Below are 21,527 nucleotides of genomic sequence, written 5' to 3'. Positions count from 1 at the left end.
CCTTGGCAGAGCTACTGTGCTCCTTGTCCCAGTCAGGCTAACATGTCCGCACCACTGTGCCATGAGGGGCGGGGGGACCATTGCTACACACAGGCAAGCTGCATATGGGCCAGGGAAGAAGCCACATTGTAGGAGAAGACCCTCCCTTGCTTCTCAGGTCACCCTCAGCAGTGAGATCTTCTAGGACGAACTCATCCTATGGAAAATGTGGGGACACTGTTCAGTAGAAGGGCCCCCTGCAGCTGTTGGCTCTCTCCAAGGCACAGAACCCCAGAGGACAGTGCAGCTGTGAAACAATCAGTCCCCCTTGACCCTGTGCTTACTCAGCATTTTGGGGCTCCTGTGGGTTATGTGCACTCGCTTTGGGATGGGCAAATTATGCTATTGTGTAGACTGTGCTTGTCTTTAAGTACTCCCAAATCATTGCTCTGTCTGGTGTGAACAATGCTACCTCTGTTAAGTGTTGCATTTTGGCTTTACAGATGCAACCTTGAGATTCCAGCCGTCCTTGTTATCAATGGCCGAAAGACTACAAAGAACCAGGAAGCGGCCACATAGACGCAGAGAGGACATGCTGCATGAAGGAATGCAGCAGTCCCTTAATGAAAATCACAAAGCACAGGAGTGGTGGGAGAGTAAAAGGAAGGGTCTGCCAGCAGAATGTGGATCGCTGGCACCAAAAGACCACTCTCTTGGATTTGGGAATCCTGGGCAAACTAATTCCCTTCCTTTAGAGAATAACAGAAAAGCCCATTTCCTCCTTCTTTCTATTCCAGGCTTCGTTCCTTTTTCCAAAGACTCGCCTCAAGGGAGCACAGAGAGATCCATGTGCACAAAGTGTTCGTCCAACCTGCAGCAATTGAGGCATGCTCTGTCGTCAGCCAGCAAGAACAGACCTTGCCAGAGAAGCAAATGCTCATGGACCATCCTATCAGGCATGAAAAGACTGTGTGTCTGTAGCCAGTCTGACAACTCAATGGCAGATAGCGATGAGGAGAGAACAATTTCCTCTCCAAAAAGGTGGACGCGCTTTTCCCTGAAGAAGTAGTAGTAGAAGAAGAAAGCAGCTGAGAACCAGGTGGAATCAGAGGAGGTGAAGCTCCAGGAGAAGCCAGACAAAGTCAAACTGGATCTTACAGGTGAGGATTCAAACCACACGGTTAGCAAGGAGCATGTGAGGAATACTCACACCAGTCATTCTACAAGCCTTATACATCAGGGCCTTTCTCACGGGACAGCGAAGGGTACCTCAGACTCTGGAATCCATTTAGTGACAGATCCTCTTGGAGAGGGTGGCCAAGGTCCATCGCTGAGCTGGGGAGAGCTGAGTGTGTCAGGTCACCCCCCCTCTGGGGGTCTGGCACTGTGGTGTGGGGAGTACTAACATTGCTCCAGGCTGTAAGGAGAACAGAGAGGCTGGACGTTGTAGAAAATCATTTCTTGTCTCCTGGATCGGGTCTGTTTCATCAGTAAAATGCTCCAGAGGTCTCAGCAGGTCCCAGCTGGGAACCGTAGCAGAGCTGAGCCATTACTTCTTGGGGGGTTAAAGGCAAATGAGGCCTGTTGCCCATCACTGACAGGGAAGGTGTGCAAGGGGAGAAGACTAGAATACACCATTGAAAAGAAACAGGCCCCTAGGTAAGAGGAAGCCTCGTGTGGTAAAAGCCCCCAGCAAAGATCCATGAGATCGGAGTTCTCTGCTTAGCTGCCAACAACCTTCAGTCTGACCCTGGGCAATTCACTTCAGGGCTCTGAGCCCGACCTCCATCCTCTGTAAAGCAGGGATACTACATGGAAAAGGGAAATGTTACGAATGCTTCTTTCTGCTCCAGGGACGAAGAAGGAGGCGTCAGTCAGGGGAAGTGGGAAAAGGAGCCCAGAAGAGCAGGAAGAAGAGCGCACTCCCACCCCCTCATTACCAAGCAGCTCCCATATGACCATGGTAATGACGCTTTGTGACTGTGCTATTGGAAAGCCTCCCCTGCTGGGTGTATTAATATCTCCCGGAGCTGGGATCTCTGACAGGAGACCTACCTGCCCCTTGCTCAGGGAGCTGAAAGGAAACACTCTTCAACTGTGATCGACTCCAGCCAGTCCTTTACAGATGCAACCTTGAGATTCCAGCCGTCCTTGTTATCAATGGCCGAAAGACTACAAAGAATCAGGAAGCGGCCACATAGAAGCAGAGAGGACATGCTGCATGAAGGAATGCAGCAGTCCCTTAATGAAAATCACAAAGCACAGGAGTGGTGGGAGAGTAAAAGAAGGGTCTGCCAGCAAATGTGGATCGCTGGCACCAAAGCACAGAGCGGCTGCTAAGCATCATGGAGTGCCAAGTAGACTCCATACAGGTGCTTGTAGCAATGCAGCTCTCAGCTCTGGCCAGGATCAGTCCAGGGGGAGCTACAGGGAAGAGGAGGCCTGGACGGACCTGCCCACAGAAACAGGTCTCTGCCAGAAGGGATCAGAGAAGGTCCCAGGCAGGAGATACCCACAAGGCTTTGAGGCAGGAAGCAAGAGGTGATTTAAACACAGTCCCTGACTGCATCACTCCGGCTCCCTGGGCTGGGACCCACAGCAGAGGGTGGGCCTGGATCCCCCTACCACCTAGGGATGGACGTGGGTAGAGACAGCTGAGAACCCTGACCGGGCGGGAACAGGAATAGTGGACTTTGCCTTTGTGTTCCTGCTGTAACTTACTTTATTTCTACTCTGCTGAAGTAAGAAGGCAAGAAACCTGTACAGGGGGGGAGCAATGGAAAAGGGGGCAGGAGAGACCCTGAGACAAAGGCCTAAATCCCTGGGACAAAGGCCCCACTAAAGGGGCCGGCAGCACTTTGGGTGGGGTCAGACTCCTCTCAGACCCGAAAGGGAAGAGACTAAGTCAGCTGGAGGACTGGAGTTACAAACACTGACAGATCTAGGTTCCATCCCTGAACCGGGTAAGGGAAACTGAGGCAGGGACAGACACAGTTCTGCTGAGCACTGCTAGGGTTCCTACAGCACTAAAGTCCCTCAGTTATAGGTGCCAGTTGATACAGATACAATTAATTGTTGTTAGTCATTTAGACATTTTGAAACTCCCATGAGGCATCTACCTGCATCTTTAGGTGCCTACTTACTCTTCAGTGGTGGCCTTACATGACATGACTGAGAGGGGGAGTTAGTTTCATTCTGTCAGTTCAAACAGATTTTATTTCTGCTTATTCAACTGCAAAACACCTGGGGGAAAAGATCGGCTTGTTCCGGATCCAGCCCCTCCATCTCAAATGAGAAACCTTCTGATATATGTGGGGGTCCCCAACCAGCCCCAGAAGCAGCAGGGAAGACCAGGCTCTACTGCCTGGAGGCTGCTGGAGAGAAACAGACAAATGACAGAATGTTTCTTTTTTTCAGGATAGAAAAGCTCCAGGACCTTGTCAGGCCTCACCTGTGCCCCAAGAGAAGCATAATGGGGCTCAGCCCCCTAGTTATTCTCCCCTCTTTGGATCAGCTTCAGGAAGGGCCAGTTTATAAATTACTGGACATGAGTCGTCACCTAGAGTTTTTGCCATTTTTTTTCATTCGCACATTTGAAAATAAAATCACCTCAGGGAAAGATATCTCCAGTTTTGCCCCTTTTTGTCTCTAATTATCAAATATGGTGATTAAAATCCCCTCAGATTTCCCTTTGCTCTCAAACTGTTGAATATTTATCTGTCACACACACACACACCCCCAGTCAGGTTCTGCCCCATTTCCCCTAACTCTCAAATATCCCCAAATGAAACTGTCCAGCCCCAGGCCCCCCGTCCCAGTTGCTGCCCCTCCTAGCCCAGCTCCCCTCCCCCAACCAACTGCCAGTTACCTGCCCCTCCCCTACTGCTGCCCCCACAACTGCCATGCAAAGCCCAGCTCCCCCCTCCCCCGACCAACTGCCAGTCACCTGCCCCTCCCCTGCTGCTGCCCCCACAACTGCCATGCAAAGCCCAGCTGCCCCCTCCCCCGACCAACTGCCAGTCACCTGCCCCTCCTGCTGCTGCCCCACAACTGCCATGCAAAGCCCAGCTGCCCCTCCCCGACCAACCGCCAGTCACCTGCCTCCCCTGCTGCTGCCCCACAACTGCCATGCAAAGCCCAGCTGCCCCCTCCCCGACCAACTGCCAGTCACCTGCCCCTCCCTGCTGCTGCCCCACAACTGCCATGCAAAGCCCAGCTCCCCCTCCCCAACCAACTGCCAGTCACCTGCCCCTCCTGCTGCTGCCCACAACTGCCATGCAAAGCCCAGCTGCCCCTCCCCAACCGCCAGTCACCTGCCCCTCCTGCTGCTGCCCCCGAACTGCCATGCAAAGCCCAGCTGCCCTCCCCAACCAACTGCCAGTCACCTGCCCCTCCTGCTGCTGCCCCCAACTGCCATGCAAAGCCCAGCTGCCCCCTCCCCAACCAACTGCCAGTCACCTGCCCTCCCCTGCTGCTGCCCCCAACTGCCATGCAAAGCCCAGCTGCCCCCTCCCCAACCAACTGCCAGTCACCTGTCCCTCCCCTGCTGCTGCCCCCGAACTGCCATGCAAAGCCCAGCTGCCCCCTCCCCGACCAACTGCCAGTCACCTGCCCCTCCCCTGCTGCTGCCCCCGAACTGCCATGCAAAGCCCAGCTCCCCCCTCCCCCGACCAACTACCAGTCACCTGCCCCTCCCCTGCTGCTGCCCACACAACTGCCATGCAAAGCCCAGCTCCATGTACCCCGGATCCAGCTTAGATCTCAGAGTCAGCCCTGGCCAGGCCCCAGTAAGCATCACAGCCCCGCCTTTGGTCAGGGTTACAGCATCACCCCGGGCTCCCTGCTGCCCACGTCAATGGTAGGGCCTGGGGACCCAGCACGTCCCAGGTAGTGACTGAGTGTGGATGGAAAGTTCCCTTGGATTTCGCCCTTGTCTCTCTGAGACCCCATCCTTGACCAACCCCGATTCCCCCCATTTCCCATTGAATGCCCAAATTAGATGTAAAACACCCTTCAGCTCGGCCCCGTCTCTCTCGTTACTGGCGACTGATATAAAATCTCCTCCAATTGTGTCACGTTCTGTCTAACTCTCAAATACTGATGGAAAATCCTCTGCTGCTCTGGGCTCCCCAGTCCCTGTCTGCTGCCACGTCTTGTTCTGGAGGGAAACTGCTGCCCCGAGTCATTTCCCCAGTGCGGGGGAGGGGAGCTAAACCCCCAAAGGACCAACTTTCGCCTCAGGTCTGAGCATCAGATTGTTTCCCCCTGTACATCTCACTCATGACTGAACACAGGTCAAATCTCCGGGTTTGCTCTTTCCCACGTCATTACCAGTTACTGACAGAAACTCCTCTCCGGTTGGGATTTTTCCCTCACATGTTTTAAGTGCAGCAACTTCTCCTTTTTTGGAGGGAAGCTGTTGCCCTGCGTCATTCTCCATGTCAGGGTGTTGCAGGGGGAGGGGGTCAACCCCCCCAGTGACCAACTTTCCCCTCACGTCTCTGATTCAAATTGTTTCTCCCTTTACACCCAATAAAACCGACATATTGCTGAAGAATGTGACTAGCCCCGTAGTTAATGAACATCAGAGCCAGGAGCCTCCCCATGGCTGCTAAGGCAGAGCTGGCCAGTCCCTGACAAGCTGTTTCACTGCCCCATATGGGGTGGAGAAGGGGGGGGTTAAGGGGCCCACCCCCACCCCAAGGGGCTGCTCTCTGCTTCACTGCCCCTGTTCGCCTGGGCAGGACCCAGAGTGGCCACAGACTCCTGCCCCGGCCCCTCACATTCCCTCCCCTCTGTTGCCGGCACAAAGGCCCGAGGCGACAGCAACAGTGGTTCGTTGCCCGGAGTGCCTCACTCCAATAGACACACCAGGGTGGAGAAGCAAAAACCAGGTTTATTTGAGCCCAGATAAGGTGCAAGGGAGACATAGCAATCTCAAATCCTGCACACCGATACAAGCGGTTTTCCTCTCTTTATACATAACTTCAGCTCAGCATTCCCATCACCCCCACACTCCTCCTCTCCCCCCACCTTTCATTCCCATGCAGCAAATACACTTTGCAATAGCAATCACATGAAGCAGTTAAGTCATACTTGGCAAAAACCACCTTAGCTCGTTAGCAACTCTTCTGTGATCAGTTATCTGTACTTTCCCACCGTGGGGGCTACGTTCTCATGCATATAACTTTAATTACAGCACCTGCTTTCCGCCTATCTTATTTAGTATTGGCTACATCTAGTGTCAAGCAGCCTTGACGCTGCCAGTAATTAGCACATAACACAAGAGGTTACAAAAGTTTAGTAAGGCTAACAAAAGCACTTTACATAAAGGTACTTTGGGTCACATAGGCCCAAAGCCATCCTCCCGAGTTACCTAGATTTATGCCTAGTGACACCAACACCTCTGTCACCACAAGCTCAGGACAAATGGCCCTGGGGGGTGGGGGGTCGTTTCCCCCAGTGCTCAGACAAAACCCCGGCATGGGTGGGAACGTGGGGGCTGTTCTGTGCCAGCGACGGGGCACAGCTGGGTCACTGGAGGGGAAGGGACGAGCCATGTCCCCACTGAGACTGCCCGGTCCCAGTTTGCCCAGTCCCAGCTGCTGACCCTCCCCCACTGCTGCCCCCCAACTGCCATGGGACCTTCTGGCTCCATCCCCCTCCCTGCCCCTGTTCACGCAGTGTCCCCCATGGCTCCCTGCTGCCCGTGTCAAAGGCAGGGCCAGGGGAACCAGCACTTTCCAGTTATTTAATTAATTTTGATTCGATTTCCCCTCAGAATGTGCCTTTTACTGTCTGATTGTTGACTATCGATGCTCCTTCCCCAAGAGATCTTGCCACACTTCTCTCCTGTTATCAAATATTCAGACTTTGCTCCATTTTCTTCCTAATGATGATAGATTGCGGTGAAATCCCTTTGCCCCCCCCCCCCCCAGTCATCAGAACAGCAGCAACTCCTCCCTGTTTTGGAGGGACACAACTGCCCGGGCCTTAGATTTTACATTTCTCCATCTAATTATTAAATATTAACATAAAACCTCCTCAGATTTTGCCATTGACATGGACAGTGGGGAGTGCTGGGCAATGGCATGTTAAGAGGGGGCAGGAACAGGGATAGAGTTAGAAGGTCCTTGTTCAGCTGGGGGGGAGCAGTAGGGGAGGGGCAGGTGATTCACAGTTGGTGCTTGAGAGACCTGCGTTGGGTTCATTATTTGATAATTTGGGGGAAATGGGGCACAGTCTGCAGAGGATTTTATATCAGTATTTAATGAGCAGTTGGGAGTTTAACCTGGTCAGTCAAGGTCTGGCCAACTGCCCTGTTAGCAGCCGGGTGTTGCTGCTCCCCCATGTTCTGTTCTGTTCAGTCTGTAACCCTTCTGCCAGTTGAAGTGGGCAGCGAGAAGGGCAGGTTCAATACCTAGGGGGTTCCTTTTCAACAATGCAACCAGAACCGGCTCGAGCCCCCACCCGGGAACCTGGGGAAATTTCACTGTAACGCCTGGGTGCCTCTAAGAGGCAATTCTTCCCCTCTCGCAAGCACAGAGTCCGAGGTAGAGTTTCTTTAATAAAAGTAACCTAGCAGTAATCTGAGAAAACAGTCAAGCGGTATCCATAGACATAAAAGCATGAGCAAGCCACCCTACCCAGTATACGCTGGGCAGTGTCTTTTGCTTCAGGTTATTGAGTCCAACTCCAAGGTTCCTGTAGCGTGCCCCACCCTTAACACCCCACTCATAGTTGTCGTCCGTGGTCAGTGCAGATCCAGAGTTCAGAGGTGCATCTGCATGAATTCTCCTCCCACCATGAGTGGGGCAGGAAGGGTAAAAACCACCATGCTCCTCCACTGTCTGGGCTCCTGCTCACTAACCGGCCACCTGCTCCCCTGTCAGTCAGTCTCTTAGGGATTTCTAGCCCTTAGCAGGCTGGGCAGAAACATGGTCTTACCTACCCCAAGTGATTTCAGCTCTCAGTGATTTTTAGCTCTTGGCAGAACACAGTCCCACCACAAGTGACTTTTAGCTCTGATCCACCATTTAGGTTAACAAAGAGGCTTCCAGTGAAGCCTATTTAGCTCTTTCTTTGAACAGTGAGGAGGAACACCTGCCTGGCTGGAACTCCTGTCCCCACCCCTCTTACTTTCACAGGGCTCTGGCATTCGAGCCCCTAGCTTAACCAGATCCGTTCCACTGAGGGTGACCCCCTCATTTGGGACAAGTTAAACACAGTCCTGCTTTCCTGGATTCCAGTGTAAGCAGGGTCTGAATGAAATGCTTCCCTGACAGCTACTTGGGAGGGGGAAAGACTTGGGTGTGTTTATGTAAATACAGTTTGCTCCTCTCTGCTTACATATTCAACAGCTAGAGCTGTGTCAAAGTGATCAGCTTTGGCTGGTGTTGGGTTACAAATCACCATAGTACTGAATGCAGGGGTAGTGAAATATGGTTACCAACATTGTAATTATTGTGGGAATACACAGAAGCAGGAGCTGCTGGGTACAAAGCAGGGCAAGGAGGGGTCCGGTGTGTGGCTGTACAGGAAGGTGCCCAGGCAAAGGACATGGAGTTGGGGAGGAGCCCTGTGGTCAGGTGAACATGTGGTGAGAACCAGAGCCAAGCTGCCCGGGCCCCTTTCCATGCATGGGTGCCATTTATCCATCCTGGCCCCTCGCTCACACAGCCCTGGGACTGGGCTCTCGCTCCCCTTCCCCTGGCCCAGCCACCGAATCCCCTTCCCCAGCTCTCCCCACTCCCTACCCCTCCCTCCATAGCAGTGGTACCAGCTCCCCCCACAGGGCTGAGTTTCCAACCCATCACAGATCCCTTTGAACTTCTTCAAAGTCTTCTCTAGGCCCGACTAACCTACATAATTTTGTGTCATCTGCCAATATCCACCTCACTGTTCAGCCCCAGTTCCAAAGAGTTGATAAGCGTCTGATGTATATACCATAGCAGGATAAAGAGGTCTTGTATATCGGTTCCGGTTCCCTAGTCGAATGCAGAACATGACACGAGATTTCCAAGCTTCTGCAACCATTTGTAATGTCTATTGAGGATGTACCACATGGTCTTGTCAGATTTCAAAGGCACTTCCTGAAAAGCTGAAAGAAAGAGGAAACGGGTTGAAAACCCCATGGCGCTGATGTGACTGGTGCCTAGGAAACCTCCCCTTCAGATGGCCATTGCCACATGCTATTAGCTACCCAAGAGTCTGGGGGTACAACAAACTCAGCTACTCCCGAATAGCCCTGGACAGAGAGGAGACCCCATTCTTGTATAACTTTCCCCTCTGCTGGCATACACACAGACAGTTGGAGGCACTTGTTCTTTGGGTGGAACAGGAAAGTGACAGCAGCAGCGGTGTTAAACTACCAAACATTTAGGCTCCTAACATCTACTGAAATTCTTTGTGGTCATGTGCCTTCATTCCTTAAGAGCTCCCAGGGAAAAGTGTTTCCCATGTGCACTTATGGGATTTCCTATGAGCAGATAACCAATCTCTCAGTGAAGTTCCTTGGCCTTCAATCACTCCATTACAGGGAGGGCAGGTGATGAGTCTTTCCCTACAGAGGGTAATTATCATCATCACCCTTAATAATAACGGTTCTTTTCAATTCTGTCAGGCCTTCCTTTGGAGACGTTGTGACCTTTATGATGACAGTCTCTCCACACAGCTCTAAGGCTACGTCTATTCTAGGAGCTAAGGATGTAATTCCCCTGCTCCCGTACACATATTGTGGCACCTCGATGAAAGCTCGCGTGACCATCCTTCTTCCTTAAACACTGTCCTTAGACAGAGAGGGACACATTCAAACCTGTGTTCAGGCCCTGCGCTGCACCCCTGTACTTCCCATAGAGGCACAAACACACAGAGGTATTTCCTTACCTTCATACAGGCGGGAGATGCCATCTTCATTCACTGTTTCAGACAACAAGTCACAGTAATGGTGGATAGTATTTCCTAGACAGACAGTGAATCTCACTACTTTTCAAATCCTTCCCTGAAAACTGCTAAAGATGCAGCCATTCCCCCAAGACAGCCCTTGGGAAATTAAATACATTCCTTACATCTGTTCACAAAGCACATTAGATAAAGCATTAGAAGCCCAGAAGTCACTGAGAGACTGATTTCCAAAGGAAATTGAATTCACATCATGCTGGTTTCCCCTAGGCGCAGCCAAAGAGTTGTTGTGGGCAGGGGAAGTTGGTGTGGTCCATAAGCTAAGGGCATGGCTACACTTGCAGATGTAGAGCACTGTGAGTTAAACCAGCCCTCAAAGACCGCAGCAGGGAAAGCACTACAGTATGTTCACACTGTCAGATGCAAGTGCACTGGCGTGGCCACATTTGTGGCACTTGCACCAGCACTGGGAGCGGTGCATTATGGACAGCTATCCCACAGAGCACCTCTTCTCATGCTTGTGCTGTGGCTTGTGGGAAGGGGGAAGGTGGGTGTGGGGCATTCTGGGTCCAGTTCCAATGCCCTATGATGCATCAGTTCGTATCCCAGCAATCCCTGTGCTTCCGTCAACATTTGGCGCCATCTTTCATCGTTTATTGTCCTGCACGCTCTGTCTTCTCTTTCGGTCTGCAGGAATGGAGCCCGAAGTGCTGAGGAATATGCTGATGGGTTCTCGCCAGCATGTCACGAATGGCAGTCGAGTTACTCCTTAAGCTACAAACTGACAGTGAGGAGTCCAACGATGATGTCGACTCGCATGTTTGCGACACGAGATTGCTTGTGGCATTCACGGACATGCTCACCACAGTAGAACGCCGCTTTTGGGCTCGGGAAACAAGCACTGAATGGTGGGATCACATCATCATGTAAGTTTGGGATGATGAGCAGCGGCTGCAGAACTTTCGCATGAGAAAAGACACTTTCATGGGACTGTGTGCTGAGCTCACCCCCACCCTGCAGCGCAAGGACATGAGATTGAGAGCTGCCCTGCCAGTGGAGAAGTGGGTGACTATTGCAATCTGGAAGCTGGCAACTCCAGACAGCTACCAATTGGTCACTAACCAGTTTGGAGTGGGAAAATTGACCATCAGAATCGTGTTGATGCAAGTTTGCTGGGCCAGTAATCGCATCCTGCTCAGAAGAACTGTGACTCTGGGCAATGGTCATGAGATTGTGGTAGGCTTTGCACAAATGGGTTTCCCTAACTGTGGAGGGGCAATAGATGGGACGCATATTCCAATTCTGGCACCAAACCACCAACCCTCCGAGTACATAAATCGGAAAGGGCGTTTCTCTATGGTTCTCCAGGCGCTTGTGGATCATTGTGGGTGTTTCATTGACATTAACACAGGCTGGCTGGAAAGGTGCATGACGCACGAATCTTTCAGAACACTGGCCTGTTCAGGAAGCTGCAAGCCGGGACTTTCTTCCCAGGCCAGAAGATCACCGTAGGAGAAGTCAAAATGTCCACTGTGATCCTTGGAGCCCCGCTTACACTTTAATGCTGTGGCTCATGAAGCCCTACACAGGGAGCCTTGACAGCAGCAAGGAGCAGTTCAACAACAGGCTGAGTCAGTGCGGAATGACTGTGGAGTGTGTTTTTGGCTGTTTAAACAGCCACTGGTGCTGTCTGCATGGGAAGCTGGACTTGGCCAACGACAGCATCTCCATGGCTATAGCTGCGTGCTGTACCCTCCATAACATTTGTGAAGGGAAGGGTGAAAGCTTCACTCAGGCATGGATCTTGGAGGTTCAATACTCGGAGGCTGAATTTGCACAGCCAGAGAGCAGGGCTACTAGAGGGGCCCAGCACAGGGCTGCAAGGATTAGGGATGCCTTGAGGGAGCAATTTGAGGCCGAAAGCCACCAGTAATGTCTGGTGCCCTGCACGGGAGTGAAGTGCAGTGGTTCCAATGTTAGTAGGAATCTATGTTTGCTACGTATGATACACTGACTTGCCATGCCTGTTGCTTTCCCTAGCTAAGGTGTCTTTTACTTAATGCCATAAAAAAAGAATGTTTTCAAAGCCAAAAAAATCACTATTAGTTTTAGTGAACTAGCTCGAGCAGAGCTATCCTGTGTCCATCTACACCACGGCAAAGCTCGCTCTCACCTGCAGTGCAGACGTACCCTGTCAGGGTTCCCTCCCCTCTGAACTCTGGGGTACAGATGTAGGGACACGCATGAAAGACCCTCTAATCTTATATTCCACCAGCTTAGGTTATAAATTTCCCCAAGGCACAAATCCTTCCTTGTCCTTGGATGAGTACTACTGCCACCACTGAGTAGACAAAGATTCAGGAAAAGGACCACTTGGAGTTCCTGTTTCCCTAAAATATTCCCCCAAGCCCCTTCACCCCTCTTCCTGGGGAGGCTTGAGAATAATATACCAACAAAATAGGTTAACAAGGTGAGCACAGGCCAGACCCTTGGGTTTTTAGGACATTAAAAACCAATTAGATTCTTTAAAAAACAGAACTTTATTATAAAGAAAAATAGTAAAAGAAGCACCTCTGTAAAATCAGGATGGAAAGTAATTTTACAGGGTAATAAGATTCAAAACACAGAGGATTCCCCTCTAGGCAAAACTTTAAAGTTTCAAAAAAACAGGAATAAACCTCCCTCTTAGCATAGGGACAATTCACAAGCTAAAACAAAAGATAATCTAACGCATTTCCTTCCTATTACTTACAATTTGTAATCTTAGATGCTTAGTTCAGGTATGACTTTGGGAGATGTATTTTCCCTGCCCTGATTCCTCGCTGACCTGGAGAGACTACACAGAGAGAGACAAAACAAAAACCTTCCCCCACAGATTTGAATGTATCTTCTCCCTTTATTGGTCCTCTTGGTCAGGTGCCAACCAGGTTATTTGAGCTTCTTAACCCTTTACAGGTAAAGGAGGGATTTTATGCTACCCTTAGGGTATGTCATGAACATACAGCTGAGAGAGGTTTAAATGTTACAGGTCCCAGGGGGCACAGACCCAGGGTGACCCTGCTCAAAATTCATCCCTGACATTTGCACCAAGGCTCGAGCCAATGAGGGTGGGTCACCGACATGTAAAATCACCAGGGACTCGTCTGCTCATTGGGAGACCCCAGAGAGCCCTCACATGGGACAGGTGTGGTCAGGCAATGGAGCCACTTTTTCCCACAGCAATCAGTGGCCATTCATACCATGCTGGCATAGGTGCTGTAACTAGGGGTGGGAGAGAGGTGGTTTCCATTACATACACGGTTTACAGTTTGGTTCAGTAGCTCTGCACCCCCACTATAAAAACTGTTCCAGCATCTCTGCACACTGGCTTGTTTTCCTCAATGTGTCCAATCTACAGTAGGGTCTAAATGCCCTGAGACAGGGACCCATTGTGCCAGGCACTGTACACACCAATAGTGAGCAACCAGCCCTGCTATCAAGAGTGCATTACAATCTAATAGACCCAACAGCCCACAGGTGCAGCCACGGTGTGAGCGTGTGATATGGACCGGCTGCTGGCACAGAGACATCTGACCCTCCTCAGAGCCAGGACTGTGGGGATAGGGTTATGAAAAATTAAAAGTCTTGGTTATAAGCTGATGAGATACATAGGGTACATAACAAGAATTGTTCCAGATTAAGGCGTGTAAGTTTTTAAAAGTGGTAGGGAATAAGTGACCTTGGGTACGCACCCATAGAGCGTATAGAGTCAGAGGCAGTAGCGGAAAAGTGGATATGGACATGGGCGGAGTTTGTCCCTCAATCCATCGGCGTCTGGTGGGTCTTCTATGGATGGATACAGTCTGTTGGGGAAGGAAATGGGTTATTTCCCTCACTGTGTCCCTTGTTGGCTTTCTCATTCACACGTCCTGGTATTGTCGGTGTCCCGTGATATGTTCGGTGTACATGTCCCTGGACCATCTGATGGCGTCAGATGGTCCATTAACCGGACGTAGCACTGACCGACTCCATACACTCTCAGCACAAACTGACTGTTGGGGTCCCATGTGCCCAGGGCTCCGACGATCAGGGCACGGATTTGGACCTCGTAGCCCTGGGCGCTCAGTGTAGGCCAGCGGGGTATATTTCTCCACCTTCTGAGATCGGGTCCCGTGGAAGGCCGGGGTCTGATTCTCGAAGGGCACTGTGACAGCCACCATGATGACTCTCCTCTGCTCTTCGCTGGTCACAACGATATCTGGGCGTAGCTGGCTGTCCGTTCCGGGGAAGGCATGTTTGATGATCTCCCCCAGGGTTGTTGGGATGGCTTTGACCAGTCGGTCCTGGATTGCGGTGTGTCATGACTGCCAGGCTCTGGCGTGGGGCTGGCAGCCGCACATGACGTGGGGCAGGGTCTCGTTGGAGTAGCCACACTTCCTGCAACGCTTGTCCCAGTTCCCATGGCGGATGGCTCCATTCAGGGGAATGCAGTTGAGCCAGGCCCTGTGGATGAACCACCAATCGGTGAACCAGGTGCAGCTGCCCCATGGTAAGAAGTGGTTGTTGGCATCCCATTTGCTGGTTACCTGGAAAATCTTGCCCTGGTCCGGCTTCTGCTTTAAGTTGTCGGCATAGTGACAGCAGATGGCATCCTTCGGGGTCCTCTCCAGCATCATTTTGGTGGTCAGGGTGTTGATGCTCTTTATGCTGGTCTGAACTCTTTCTGCACAGTACCAGGAGTCCCAGTTCCTGGCGCTCCTCACACCACATCCAGCGACAGCCGATCCTCTTCCCTAGCTGTTGTGAGGCATTGCGGGTGCGAAGCCAAAGTGAGGACAGGTCTCCCCACTCTCTCCCGATCTCTGTGATACTTCTCACCGTCGGGTCTGGGCACATCAGGAGGCGGAAGGTGTGGGTGATCACCAGGACATTGCACCGGTTGCCCATCCGAGGGACGTTGGGGCCATGTTGCCTGTGCAGGATGCAAACGGGACCAGTGCACCCTGGAAATACCCTGTTCAGGAGAGGGGGAGATATGTGTCTCCCCCCAACAGAGGTGAAGGCTGGAAGTCTAAGAGTGGGTGTCGCTGGTGGGCCACAGAGGGGGAATCCAGGTGCAATTACCCTGAATGATGACAGTGAGGGTCTTACAGCAGGACCCTGCAGCCAGCACTTCAGCATGGCCAGCTCCAACCACCAGCCGGCTGGAACTGCCACCCCGTGTATTTAACACAACCTAGAAACCTCTTGCAGCTGAAGGAGGAAGGAAGCTGGAGAGGGGGGTAAAGGATTTTCCCTCCCTCCATGGGTAGCGAAGGGAGAGGGGTCATCTGCCATGGAGTCGCCCCCCCTCCCTCCTGTAAGGTTACAGCGGGGGAGAAGCTAACCCTCCCAGCAGAAATCATAGAATCATAGAATCATAGAATTCAAGATCAGAAGGGACCATTATGATCATCTAGTCTGACCTCCTGCAAGATGCAGGCCACATAAGCCGATCCACCCACTCCTTAGCAAGTGAACCCTGCCCCATGCTTCGGAGGAAGGCGAAAAACCTCCAGGGCCATAGCCAATCTTCCCTGGAGGAAAATTCCTTCCCGACCCCAAATATGGCGGTCAGCTGAACCCCGAGCATGCGGGCAAGACTCTACAGCCAAACCCTCTGGAAAAGGTTACATCATACCAGGCACATAATTGACCTATTGACTAAGCCCGTTATCCTATCATACCATCCCCTCCATAAACTTATCTAGCTTAATCTTAAAGTCGTGGAGGTCCTTCGCCCCCACTGTTTCCCTCGGTAGACTGTTCCAGTATTGCACTCCCCTGATGGTTAGAAACCTTCGTCTAATTTCAAGCCTGAATTTCCTGACTGACAGTTTATATCCGTTCGTCCTCGTGTCCACATTAGCACTGAGCTGAAATAATTCTTCTCCTTCCCTGGTATTTATCCCTCTGATATATTTAAAGAGTGTAATCATATCTCCTCTCATCCTTCTTTTGGTTAAGGAAAACAAACCGAGCTCCTCAAGTCTCCTTTCATACGAAAGGCCTTCCATTCCTCGGATCATTCTAGTGGCCCTTCTTTGTACCTGTTCTAGTTTGAATTCATCCTTCTTAAACATGGGAGACCAAAACTGCACACAATACTCCAAATGAGGTCTCACCAGCGCCTTATATAACGGGACTAGCACCTCCTTATCCCTACTAGAAATACCTCGCCTAATGCAACCCAAGACCGCATTAGCTTTTTTTACGGCCACATCACATTGCCTACTCATAGTCATCTTGCGATCAACCAGGACTCCTAGGTCCTTCTCCTCCTCCGTTACTTCCAACTGGTGCGTCCCCAGCTTATAACTAAAGTTCTTGTTAGACATCCCTAAATGCATAACCTTACACTTCTCACTATTGAATTTCATCCTGTTACTAATACTCCAGTTTACAAGGTCATCTAAATCTCCCTGGAGAATATCCGATCCTCTTCCGAATTGACAATACCCCCAACTTGGTGTCATCCATAAACTTTATCAGCCCACTCCTAGTCTTGGTTCCCAGGTCAGCAATAAATAGATTGAATAAAATCGGACCCAAAACCGAGCCTTGAGGAACTCCACTGGTAACCCCCCTCCAACCGGACAGTTCCCCCTTCAATACTACCCTCTGCAGTCTCCCCTTTAACCAGCTCCTTATCCACCTCTGGATTTTCACTCCGATCCCCATCTTTTCCAATTTAACCAGTAATTCTTCATGCGGTACCGTATCAAACGCCTTACTGAAATCCAGATATATGAGATCCACCGCATTTCCCTTGTCTAAAAAATCTGTTACTCTCTCAAAGAAGGAGATCAAGTTGGTTTGGCACGATCTACCTTTCGTAAATCCATGCTGTAATCTATCCCAGTTGCCATCGGCCTCATGCTCCGGAACCACTCTCTCTTTTAAGATTTTTTCCATGACTTTGCATACTACAGATGTTAGACTAACAGGCCTATAATTCCCCGGGTCACTTTTTTTCCCCTTCTTGAATATAGGAACTACATTAGCTAATCTCCAGTCAGTCGGTACAATCCCCGAATTTAGGGATTTATTAAAGATTATCGCTAACGGGCTAGCAATATCCCTCGCCAATTCCCTTAATATTCTAGGATGAAGATTATCCGGGCCCCCCGATTTACTTCCGTTAAGCTGTTCAAGTTTGGCTTCTACCTCAGATACCGTAATGTCTACCCCCATATCTTCATTCCCATCGGTCCCTCTATCACTATTCCTTAGCCCTTCATTAGCCTCATTAAAGACCGAGGCAAAGTATTCGTTCAGATATTGTGCCATTCCAAGATTATCCCTAATCTCCACTCCATTTAAAGTTTTAAGCGGTCCCACTTCTTCTTTCTTGGTTTTCTTCCTATTTATATGGCTAAAAAACCGTTTGCTATTGGTTTTAATCCCTTCGCTAGATCCATCTCCACTCGTCGCTTTGCCTTTCTCACAGCTTCCCTGCACCCTCTGACCTCAATGAGGTAGGTTTCTTGCTGATCCCTCCCATTTTCCACTCCTGGTACGCTTTCTGCTTTTTCTTAATGACCCTCTAAGACGCTTGCTCATCCAGCTCGGTCTAAAACTGCTACCTACGAGCCGTTCCCCCTTCTCGGGATACATGCCTCTGACAACTCCTGCAACTTCAACTTGAAGTAACCCCAGGCGTCATCTGCCCTTAGATCCCCAAATATGTTAGCCCAGTCCACTTCCCTAACTAGTCGCCTTAATTTAGTAAAATTAGCCCTTTTGAAATCATACACCCTAGTCTCAGATGCACTATTGATTATCCTCCCATTTATTTGGAAACGAATTAGCTCATGATCACTCGAGCCAAGGTTGTCCCCTACAACAATGTCCTCAACAAGGTCCTCGTTACTCACCAAAATCAAATCTAAAATGGCATCCCCCCTCGTCGGTTCAGCAACCACTTGATGAAGGAATTCATTAGCTATCACGTCTAGGAAAAGCTGAGCCCTATTATTATTACTAGCATTTGTTTCCCAATCTATATCCGGGAAGTTAAAGTCCCCCATGATCAAGCAGTTCCTATTAGTGTTTACCTCCTTAAAAACATTAAAGAGCTCCTATCCATCTCTAAGCTAGATCCCGGCGGTCTATAGCACACCCCAATCACTATCCTGGATGAGGCTCTGGTAGTTTTCTTCCCCAATGTGACCATTGCCCAAACAGACTCTGTATTGTCCATTGCAGCGCTAGTTATCTCATTACTTTTTACCTCATTATTGATATACAGTGCTACTCCCCCACCTTTACCTTTGCATCGGTCTTTCCTAAACAGCACATACCCCTCCATACCTGTACTCCAGTCATGGCTACCGTTCCACCATGTTTCTGTTATTCCTACGATATCCGGTTTCAATTCCCGGACCAGGAGCTCCAGTTCCTCCATTTTGTTACCTAAGCTTCTCGCATTGGTGAACAAACATCCTAATTTTTCCTGTTGGGCTCCTCTCACTCTTTTTACCCAACTCGGTAGGGACACAGTACTTCCAATATGACTTGTAGATCTAGAATCTGTCCCCCCACTCTTCCTTACACGTAACTGCCCCCCTCTGGCTATATCTGTTATCTTGTTGTCCTCACTCCCAATGTGAAAATTTGGCGTGGAGAGCACCAGGACCTCTCCCGACCGTCTCCCCCCAGTGTCTAGTTTAAAGCTCTTTTAATCAGATGAGCCAGCCTCCCTCCTAGAAGTCTACTTCCTTCCCTACTTAGGTGGAGCCCATCCCTTGAGAACAGTTGTCTGTCCCCAAAAGCCTCCCAGTGCCCATACATCCCAAAGCCCTCCTTGTAACACCACTCCCTCAGCCAACTATTAACCATCACGATCCTCTCACCCCTTTGGCGCCCTTCCCTAGGGACAGGTAGAATCCCACTGAAGATCACCTGAGCCTCAATTTCCTTGAGCGTCTTACCCAACCTGGCATAGTCTCCTTTGATCCTCTCTAGCGAGAATCTAGCCGTGTCATTCGTTCCCACATGAAGGATGATCAAAGGGTTCTTACCCGCTCCTCTTAGGATCTTTTTCAACCTCAGGTCCACATCCCGTATTTTAGCACCCGGTAGACAGCACACCCTTCTGTTCTCCGGATCGGCCGTGGTCACAGGCCTGTCCAACCTTCACAGTATGGAATCCCCAATCACGTAGACCTGCCTTCGCCTGGGGACAGCACGGTCCTCTAACCTATCCCCCGTTCCCCCTGGTCGCAAGCTCCTTCCATTCCTATCGTCCCTTGTGGTTCCCCTTAAGCCATCCTGTATCTTCCCTGGGCCCAAACTTGGTGCTACTTCCATCGACTCCTCCCCTTTATCTATGGGACTGGCCGCTCGCCTCTTTTTCTTTGGCCTCTCACTGTCAGTTACCACTTGCTGTACCCCTTCCTCATTCTCCAAACCTTCAAACCTGTTCCTTAGCTCAATTTCCCCCTCACTGGCTCTCCTTTTCCTTGGCCTGCTTCTCACGGTCACATGCTTCCACCGCCCATCTTCCTCCTCTGGTGGTCCCCCTTCCTTGGCCTCAGCCCCTGCTCCCCCCTGTGCCCCTGGGCGTTCCCCCTCAGTTACTGCTTGCCATTGCTCCATCAGCCTCTCAAACCCCCTTCTATTCTCTATCAGGGTTTCTACCTGCAGCTCTAGGCCCTGGATCTTTTCCTCCAGCAGCTCTATTAGGCGACACTTCATGCATATATAGTACTGGTCAGGGTCCCCTGCTAGGACCAGGTACATACCGCAGCTGCTGCATGCTCTCATCCTCGGTGTGTCCTCTGCTGCTTGGCTCATGGCTGCTGGCTGCTGCTGTCTTGGCTCCGCTTGGTGTTCTTCCCTGGGGGGTGCGGGGCCTCCCCTTCCAACTCCCACGCTAACTCCCCTGTTGGCAGCCCTGTTTGCTGCCTCCTGTGCCGCTGCTCGCAGCTGTGCCGCTGCCTGGCTGGGCGGCCGCTTTTATAGGCCCCTCCTGGCCTGGCTCCTCCCCCTACTCAGAAATGAGTCATACCTGCTGATACAGGAGGGGTACAATGTGGGGGTGGGGATGTGACTGCCCCGTGTTGCCTCCGGGTGGAAACTTCCAGCCCCAGCAGGCAATCGCATGAGCCTACGTTCCCTCTAAGGTACGCACCTCCACGGCCATGTAGGAGACCATCAAGGGCCATGCACTTAATTGGGAGAGCCGTGCTGGCGTGCACCCTGCACTCAGGAGTGTGGCCACAGGAGGGCCTGGAAGATGGCAGTGGGGTGAGGTGGGGAATAGGGGGATGGGTGAGGTGGGGAGTGGCGATGGGGGAGCTTGGGCATGCAGGGCTGCGGCAAATCTCCCACCCCCGGCACAGTGGTGCAGTGAGGAGACATGCCTCTCTCCCCAGTCCCAGAGCTGCTGTGGCAGGAAGAGGCATCCCAGGTGCTGCTGCGAGGGTGTGTGTGTGGGGGGTGAGGTCCTCTCCCTGCTGCAGCCCAAAGGAAACCTGCACCCCAAACCTCTCATTCCCAGCCCCACCCCACAGCCCGCACCCACAGCTGAGACCCTCATCCCTGCACTCCGATGCGCTGCCCCAGCCCTGAGCCCCCTCCCACACTCCAAATCGCTCGGCCCCAGCCCCGCCACACATCATATTGGTGCACATAATAAAATACATTCCGCACATGGATGGGAAAAGTAAGAGGGACCGTCACTGCTGGTTCCTGGGGGGCTGAGGCCACAGGAGCGGGGATCACATGCCTCTGGGCCGGGCTCAGCCCAGGGAGACTCCAAGCACCACAGTGTCTGCTTGGCGCTCCGGCCCCTCACAGGCACCTCAGCGGGGGGAGGGGCGTGGGCAGTGCTCCTACCATGGGCTGAGCAGAGGGACCCTGCTTCCGGTTCTCACGCTGGTTGAGGGTGGCCATTCGGAGTCATGCAGCAGCTGCCGAGAGAACCCGTCTGGGGAGGGGGCAGTTGCAGCCCGCCCCCTCCGCTCCCCGCCCAGGCCCAGATGCTGAGGATAGGGCCAAGCAAACCAGAACCGCCCCCCTCCAGCACATTTCTGGATTGTTTGGTCCCTTTCACCAGACCCCCAAACTCAGCTGGGCCTGACCAGACACAACCCCAGGGCAAGCCGGATGGGGGTGCCAGCAGGACCTGGCCCTGACAGTGATAGCAGAGAACTCCACCATCACCCCAATCCTACTGAGAGATACCCCCCTTCAACCATCCCTTCATCAGGTAGACAAACTGCCCCTGGCCCACCTCCTTTCCACCCATTCCCCACTCCTGAAAGCCTGTGTAGGGGAGCTCATTTCCCCTTGCAATGCTCTGAGTCCCCCAGGATGCAGCCAGACCATAGATGGGTACCCCTTGCCCAGCTTCTCCCATATGAGAAGCTAAGGGTTAATAGAGAGGAAGCTAATGAGGCTTCAAGTTGGACCGGCTGATCTCCACCCCGATTCTCAACGGTTCTGACCAAGAGAGCTTATTGGAAAACAACTCACTATCTTTGTTCATTTTAATGAAATATATAAAACACACAAAATGAAGACCCTAAACTACTACCAGCACCATCAGCTCGCTCTTGGGTACACAGTACAGGTCAGATCAGGAAATGAGTCAGTCAACAAGGATCCTGCTTTGGAACCAAATC

At 51.5% G+C, this 21,527-nt stretch overlaps 1 protein-coding gene across 1 annotated transcript in view; it reads left to right on the top strand.

The window, feature by feature from the left end:
- The window catches only part of LOC120385155, a 572,769-nt gene that overhangs the window by 15,904 nt on the left and 535,338 nt on the right, over nucleotides 1-21,527 (top strand). The gene's annotated exons all lie outside the window — the stretch shown is intronic.

This window comes from Mauremys reevesii, linkage group 17 (genome assembly GCF_016161935.1).
Source record: "Mauremys reevesii isolate NIE-2019 linkage group 17, ASM1616193v1, whole genome shotgun sequence".
Lineage (NCBI taxonomy): Eukaryota > Metazoa > Chordata > Testudines > Geoemydidae > Mauremys > Mauremys reevesii.
This window is presented reverse-complemented; position numbering and strand designations above follow the sequence as displayed.